Source organism: Haemorhous mexicanus, chromosome 3, assembly GCF_027477595.1.
Source record: "Haemorhous mexicanus isolate bHaeMex1 chromosome 3, bHaeMex1.pri, whole genome shotgun sequence".
Taxonomy (NCBI): domain Eukaryota; kingdom Metazoa; phylum Chordata; class Aves; order Passeriformes; family Fringillidae; genus Haemorhous; species Haemorhous mexicanus.
Genome location: NC_082343.1, coordinates 55,005,737 through 55,013,806, shown reverse-complemented (window position 1 = coordinate 55,013,806; position 8,070 = coordinate 55,005,737). Strand labels below are relative to the sequence as shown.

The following is an 8,070-nucleotide window of genomic DNA, read 5'->3' as shown; positions in this document are numbered from 1 at the left end:
TACTTCTGTGTAATGTAATGTGTAATCAAAAGAAAAATGGTCTGGTATTGAGGTAAATTTGGATGGGGAGAGGGATTTGGTTTTGCTCTTTTTGTTGGTTGGTTGATTGGGTTTGAGTTTTTTAGCATAATAATTAGCTTGAGGAACAAACTGCTGAAAGATTACACCGGAAGCAAAGATGGAACCTGCTCACCTGAAAAGCCTGCTACTTAGCCAAGTAAGAACAAATGCAGATAGGCAGGTATTTTTGTAAAATAAACAAATCAGCTCCTGTGTGAACACAAGCCCCTCCTCAGAGCTGTGCAGCTCCTTGCTCCCCCAGGCAGTGCAGCTGTCTCCTTGCTCGCCCAGGCAGTGCTCTCCTCCCTCCCTGCAAATGGCCATGCCACCACGCAGCAGGAGCCCAGCAGGCTGGTCCTGTGCCACTGCCCTCAGAGGTGCCTCAAGCAGGCGTCCCAGCCTGCTGTGCCACTGCTCTTCCTAACCACGACTTTTGAGCTTGTCAGCATGTTTTAGAGTCAGATTTGCAAACTTGAGAGATCCACAAGAAATTACAGAGATCCTGGGTAGAAGGTTCTAAGTTCAGGCTCAGAGAAACCTCTCCATGACTAAGCTCAACGCAGGGGCTGGAAAAAAGGCAAGAGGAAGTCATGACAATTATAACCTGGTGAGCTGACTGGTTTCAGTGCTCTACATCAGAAAGTGAAGTTAACAAGAGAATTAGAGAATAAAAAGGAATGTTAGGGAAAGAATCAAACCGTTCTTGGAGGCTTATTCAATGAGAAGATGCTTGCTCCTGGCTGCAGAAGCGTCAGCTGGGTTTGGAGCTGCTGCTACCAGGTGAAATCCTGCAGCACACCAGGTTGCACATCCCGGAAGAAGTATTGCTGTCTGTTTGCTGGGAACCTGGTGTCAGGCTTTGGCTCTAGCTTTGGAGGAGTGTCCAGAGCAGCAGATTTAATTGTTACTGACACCTGGAAAACTCAAGAACAGCAGCATATAAATGGTGCTATTCATTTTCACGGTGCTTTTATTTATTTTTATCTATTTGTTTCTAGGTTGCCACGTAGCAGGACTCGGGAGCAGCAGTAAATATATTCAGCTGGTTTATTTAAAGATGTTTAAATGCTTCACCATTTTCCCCTTGCTGCTTGATAAATAAGTGTTTGTGCTTCAGGGTTACATTTACCTTGGACTGCATTTTTGCCAGTTCATTACAGGTAAACAGGATTTTATCTCAGCCTTTGGTTTGCTTGTCAATAGTCTGACATCAAAATATATTGAACCAGCTAGGAGGGCAGGAAGCAAAACAATACAGCTTTGTCTCTGCTAAACCGATTACAATTGACAATCCAAGGCTATAATAAATATGTCTTGTGACTTGCACACTAGAGGAGAGCCTGAATTTAAATTATAGCTTTGGGTTTTGAAATGCTCACTGATCCATTCCATTCCCATTAAGAGTGCCTTCCGCTCTGCAAAATTAAGTGATATCTTTACATGACAGTTTAATTTAATTAATTTGTTTTTCGATACGTACATTTATGGAGTTTCTCCATTAGGCTTTTGAAATGTCTGTAGGTCCTATGCATTAATGTAAATGCGCCATGGCCCATAATTACCTTTGGCAGGCTTAGGGCACTGATAAAAAGATTATATTTTTAAAAACTAAAGTCTTCAAACTTCCTCAGTGCTTGGCAGGAAATCTGTTTCTGTGTTTTATTTGGAGCAAGGCTCTGGAGCCTGCAGCCAACAACTCCAGTGTAGGCAGTAACTGTTACATTTAGGAGAAAATACATTTGAGGCTAAATGAGAGAAAGGGAGAGGATGACAATTAGTGTAAGAGTACTAGAAGCAGCTGTTTGTGTGTTTTGCCTTGTGGCTGCCAATATATACTTTTATCATTAAAGTGCATCTAGAAACAAGGTATTTTCTATGCAATTACTTCACAAGACATGGATCTTTGTCTTTTTAAGAGGCCTGCTCCAAAGTGAGTTTATCTTCCTTTTTCACAATAGCTCTGCACTAGCCAAGAATACTGGATTCTCCCTTTCCCTCCTCCTCCCTCCTTTCTAAAAATGAACTTTTCAGGAAAATATGGAATTCAGAGAAGTTTGAAGGAGAGCAGATGGCCAACAGTGATCCAATAGGATGTAAAACTTCAGTTAGGTAGTTGCTTGGCAGGCAAGTGCAAGTGAGCCTGAGATGTTTCCATAGTGATGTTTTCACATGGTGCCTTCCTTTTGTCTTTTAAAAATCTAAGTGGTTTAAAAAAAGAAACAGGGGGCGTGGGGGTAGAGGAGGGGTGGGGGGTAAAATAAAATGAAGGGCTCTGCCAGGGGCAGAAACTTGGGCTCATCTTTGATTTCTGCCTGAGCAGTGATGCACTGTCCTCAGCTGCTGTGGTGCATGCATGTGCACCACAGCAGCTGAGGATAGAGCATGAGCAGCTTCTGAAATTATGACTGAGATGGAAGTGTTCTTGGGGGGGCACTGATTTTTCTGGTGTCAGCATTTCACATTTACCTGTGGGGCAAGGTTTGCCATGGCACTTTAACCCTGAGAGCTTTCTCTGCATGCAAGGAGGCAGTGCAGTAAAAATTAACGCTTCCCATGAAGCATTCTCAATTCCTACTCTCTCCTTTCAAGCCTTAGAGGTAGCCATCACAGCCCCATTAGTTTGGGAGGATATAAACAACAGCCATTATCTGTGCAGTCACATTGTGAAAGAGAAACAAGGTTTGTAGGGAGGGGCAACATCTTCTATTGAGCCAAATGACAGCTGGGAAAAACAGGCAAGATTTTCAACATCCAGCCATAGGGACACCGAGTTCAAAAGCTTGCCAACTTTTTCCACACATTTAAAGTGAAATGAAGACAAGTAACAAGTGTTCCATCTCCCTGCAAAACCTGCTTTTCTTGAAAGAAAAACAAAAGGGACAATTTGATTATTAGCTAGTTTGAGCAGGAGAGGTTTGGTTGGAGGCTGGATTCACGGTAAACTTTCTAACTCTCCAGCAGAACCCTCTACTGCCTCTGCACAGAGGTGTCAGCACTTGTGCCAGCACTCTGTGAGGATCTAACACAATTTTCCCTTCTCCAAAGCTTCCCAGCAAGGTGCTGAATGCAACAGCTCATTTGCTGAGCCCCTCACCCTTGAGCAAGCAAGACTCTTCTGAGGAGAAGCAGGTTCCTGGTGGGGATGCTGTGGGACGGGGAAGAATGGTTCACATTACCCATGGTTTATGAATCCCAGCATGAGCTGCCCTGGCTGCTGAGATGCAAGCAAACAAAGTCAGTTTATGCTGTTAACAAAGCTACCTAGGTGCCCTTCTGTGCTCTGCCTCACCTGTGCATTCAGAGCTGCTTGGCAAGGGAGCCTGCTATTCCTGTATTGACCAGCCTGGTATTATCAGGCCCTAGAGACAGAAAATAAGTCCTTTCTTGACCTCTGCAACCTTTTTCTAGTCATGCTGTGCAGCACTTGCACTGGCAGCAGCCTGAATGAGTCATTCAAAACAATACCTGTTTATTGCACTTTTAAATATTTCAATGTGTTTACCCTGTCAGGGTGCTCCAAAAGGATGCTTGCACTACCTGTGAGAAGGGGGAGGGCTGAAGGCTCACAGCCGTGGCAGCCACAAAACCTTGCTTACTTACAAGGTAGGACACTTCAGAAGCATTTCCACTGCACGGAAAATCTGATAACTTTGGTGTGGGCAACTGCAGCTCAGGGAGAGTCAGCCTGTGGACTGACCCAAAGATGCAGAGAGTCCTCGCAGTGCTGCTGTGCCACAGAGGACAGTTCGGAAATAGCACTGCAGTGGCTTGGAGCTGGCAAAGCGGGACAGCTCAGACTCCTGCCCATCTCTACCTTCACCCTGTGCCATGGCTGTTCCCTCAGCACTCACTCACTTCAGCATATTGTCCTGGGAGTTTGTCTGCTCGTTCCTGCGAGCCTGTGATCTGCCTTTATACCCTGCGCCAGAGCTGCAGAGCGCTCCCGTTCGGAACCTCCTGCCTGCTCGCTGCAGCTTTCCGCCCACCCTCGGGCAGCGCTGCTCGCAGCCAGCAGCGCCTGCCGGTGTGCCCAGGCTGCCGTCGCAGAGCCACCTCCGAGATGTGTCTGTGTCTGGCCCTGTGACGAGCTTAACTCAGCTGTACCGCGGAACACACCCCCCTGTTGTTTTCCCCTGGCATATTTTCATTTTGTGCCCTCATCTCTCTCCTGCTGCCCCCTGAAAAGCAGCCAGGAGCTGCTGTGCATCGCAGTGGAGAGGAGCTTCTTCCTTCCTGCCTTTCTGGTGCTCCAGCTAGAATAATGCCAGCTACCAAGAAGGAATAACTCACAAGGAGCCTAATGAAACAGCAATCTGGCATTAAGATGTGTATATAGTTGCCATTTGTTAAATTGACAGATGACATTTGGAACATGCAGCCCCTATTCATTTTTTGAAGCTAAATACTCTCTTGAAATAAAGTCGTTGCCATTAGTGTTAAAGCTGATTTGCAGCCCAGACAGGGCCAGCTGTGCTTTTACACATTTCTGGGCACCAGGTCAGATTCCTAGCAGCTGTAAGATTTCTTTTGTATTGAATGGGACAATTCATGAACAAGATAGCCCAAATTACCTCAAGCTCTACCTTTATTTTTCCCTTCCTACCTTTTCATGTAGAATTCCTTCTACAAGGGAAAAGCAGGGTTTTGACAAACAGATTTTAATCAAATTTCATCATCTGCTACCTAGTCCCACTCGTCTACATTTTTATGTGCCTATAATAACAAGGTGCCAAAGAGAAGTTCCAAACACCTTCAGCAGTAGTTCAAAATTTATTCTTAAGCAACAAAACTCAGCTTTCTTAGAGACAAATACCTCAGACATTGTATTTTAGGAACAGTTAAGAGTGTGAAGGGCTCAGCTCATCCAATTCAAAAACATAGAAATCATGGTAAAGATGCAGTATTCCTTTACACCTTCAAATTGCTGTCAACACTTTCATGATGACTTCCATTTCCAGCTCCAGAAATACTCAGAAGAAATAGGTGCCCAAACTTTATCAAAGTTGTACTTTTAGACAAAAACTTGGCTGTTACCTCGTATGCTGCTTCATCAGTTTCATTGAGAAAGGCCCAGAGAAGTCATCCGACGTGTTTATTTAATGTTTTTTTCAACGTCATTCCATTTTAACACTAGGATGTCATTCCACTAATACCACTTCAACTTATTTTTGCACATAAAAGAGCAAAAATTAAGCCTTCCAATATGCAGAAAAGCTGTTATTTACATGGCTAGTATTAGCTGAAGGGAGTGAAGCACCTTCCACGAGTGTATGCCAGGCAGAAGAGTGTAGAATAGAGCAGAGCTTCACCTCACATCCCTTCAATGACTGACTCCAGGCTGGGAAAAGATAAAGTCTCTTGACAGGTGCTTTCTCCACCAGCTAAGGCAAGAGAAGGTGAGAGCCTGGCCAGCAACCTTCCCACTCTGATTTGCCAGGAGGCACAGATTTCCTAGGAGTCACAGCCACACAGGAGCCGCAAGAGGAGCAAGAGCCTGCAGAATGTTTGAGTCACAGGAATGTTTTCTTTCTTTAAGTTAAAAAAAATCTTAAATGATTTACATATGAATTGCTTCTAATGAGGACACACAAGATCAGTTTTCCAGCAGACTTTCAACAAGGCCAAAATTAAGGATACAATTACATGGCAGAATACTAGACTGAGATCTTCATGGTTTTTATGTCAACAGTGAAGTCAGCCACTGCTGGTGGGTGGGAAGCAGCTCTCTTTAGGGATGTTGAGCTGGTTGATTTTCTGATTACTTCAGAGAATTTTAAAAATAGCAAATTATAATAACAGGCCTATAAGACTCTCTAGCAGCTTTCTGATTAATGTCAACCTCAAGCTATATGCTGAGTTCTTGTCCATAAGGTACTCTGCTCAGACATTTTCTAGATGCTGTTTTAACCTGCATCTTCTGAGTTACATTAGTCAGAAGAATTGGCCTGTAATTTAATTATTGAGAATGGTGCATTGGTGAGTTATTTCCTAGGAGAGAGAGTTAAGAAAACCCAACACTGCAATTCATGCTGAAATTGAACCCTTCTGCTTTGGCCTTTCAAAAATTTTTCCATATGTCAGAAGCCAAGTGAGATTGAGAGAGTTTAGAAAATTCTATTAGAAAGTCATCTTCACCCAGAGCTTTCCCAGAGACCTGAAGTTTTATGACTCCTTTTTATTTCTTCCTCTGCTTTGGGACTACATAACTCATCTCTAATTTTCTGCAGAATTACAGGTATTTCCAATTTATTTCAGAGACCTTGAGTCTGTTCAGCTGTACAAATGCCTCAGAATAGTTAAGGCATTTTAGAATTCAAGAGAGATGTCTTTAAGGTCCACAGTGTTTTTAGCTTGTACAACAGATGACCATCACAGCAACCATATAACACCCTGTGCTTGCTTTCCTTCCTGAACTATATGGCCAGCAGTTCACAGACCTTTCCTCATGGCTCTTATTTTCTGTTTTTCCACTATTTTCTAAGCAAAGGATTCCCCACTTTTAATTCCTATAGAATTGGAATTATGATCTCAGCCCCAATAAGCAAGAGACCCTCTTTCTATTGCTTCTGCATAACCACACAGCTTGAAAATTTACAACAGAAACATTCAGGACCTGAGCAGATTTAACAACAAAATCAGCAGTACAAAGGATTCTCAGTGGGGTTCAGAGGCTCTCCCAAACTGAAGCAAGAAGCCTGGAAAGGTTTTTAAGTGCTGTTAAGTCCAAAAGCACCATGAGGTGAAAAGCACAGCACGTTTTTTGACTCATCCCTCCAACCTTCCTTCTATGCCACCATCTTCCAACTCCACTGTGCAACTTCTGGGTGCTTTGGGCCATCCACACTCTACAGATGAAGAGCAGGCCTTGCTGCCCCTCCTGGTGGGCTCAGATGTGATCATGGCTGGCTGATCCAGACAATCTGGGACACACACTAAGCTGGCAAGTGTGCCTGGGCTTGTCCCCTCAGAGATCTGCAGGGCGCAGCCTGCAGCCGCGCAGCGCAGGTGCCCTGAGCTGTGCAGGTGGCACATGGAGTTTGAACAGGAATCAGCTCGAGACCCCCCCCTTACAGACACCTGGTGAATGCTCTGCTCCTCAGCAACGTGCCTGAACTGGGCTATCACTGCCTTCACTCTTTTCAGTTACTGCTCTCCAGGGACAGCATTGCATGCAACCCACGAAATATCTGTGATGCTTCTTTTTGGCCTGCAGAGTGTGTTTGTCTTCTGTCTGACAAAACAAAAAGATCAGAAATAGAAGTGAATTGGAAAAAATGACAGAATAGAAAAATCCAGATAAATGCAAAAGATGGGGCAAGTCAGAATGCCACAATGCAAAATGCCAATATGCAACATCCCTGAAGCCTTGATCCTGTGAAATTTGTAGGACATACATGGGAGCCGCTTTACCCACAAGGAAAGAAAACAGTCCAGTTTTCAATACATTGATTTTCTAACTTCCCTTTGCTAAAAACGTATTTGTTTTTAAATTAATCCCATTGGGAAAAGGCAAGAAAAATGGGAGCAGCGGATTTGGAGGAAAAATAAATTCCAATTGGAAAAAATGAAATATGCACTTACAGAACATGGTGGACACCGGGTTTCTGCTCTTCAGATATTTCTGTAGGCTGAAAGAGAACAAATGGGCTGAACTGGTTCTTCCCTTCATAGCTGGTTGCACCAGAGGATCTGCCCCCTTTATCCTCCAAAGGACAGAGCAAGACACAAGGAGATGTAAATATAATGAGCCACACAATCTACACACACCAGGTTTTTTACTTCATCTTTAAAACATGCTGCATTAAAGATGCATGCTGAACCCCAAGCTTCGGCATGCAACTTTAAAACAGGCTGGCATGTTGAAGCTTGGGGTTGGACTGGAGGCAATCTTTCTGCTGTGGCAGAGCTAGATGCTGAGAACAATGTCCAGCAGGCTCTGCCCTCCACCACTTCCAGCCACTGTCTAGAAACTGGTGAGCTGATGCCTGTGTTGGCAAAGTGGCTTCACTA

At 44.1% G+C, this 8,070-nt stretch overlaps 1 long non-coding RNA gene across 1 annotated transcript; it reads right to left on the bottom strand.

The window, feature by feature from the left end:
• Positions 1–4,800: 4,800 nt before the first annotated feature.
• On the bottom strand, positions 4,801–8,070 carry LOC132325048 (uncharacterized). The gene is made up of 2 exons (XR_009485822.1): positions 7,642–8,070; positions 4,801–7,291 (listed from the first exon to the last, which is right to left on the bottom strand). It is a non-coding gene; the product is annotated as an uncharacterized LOC132325048 (long non-coding RNA).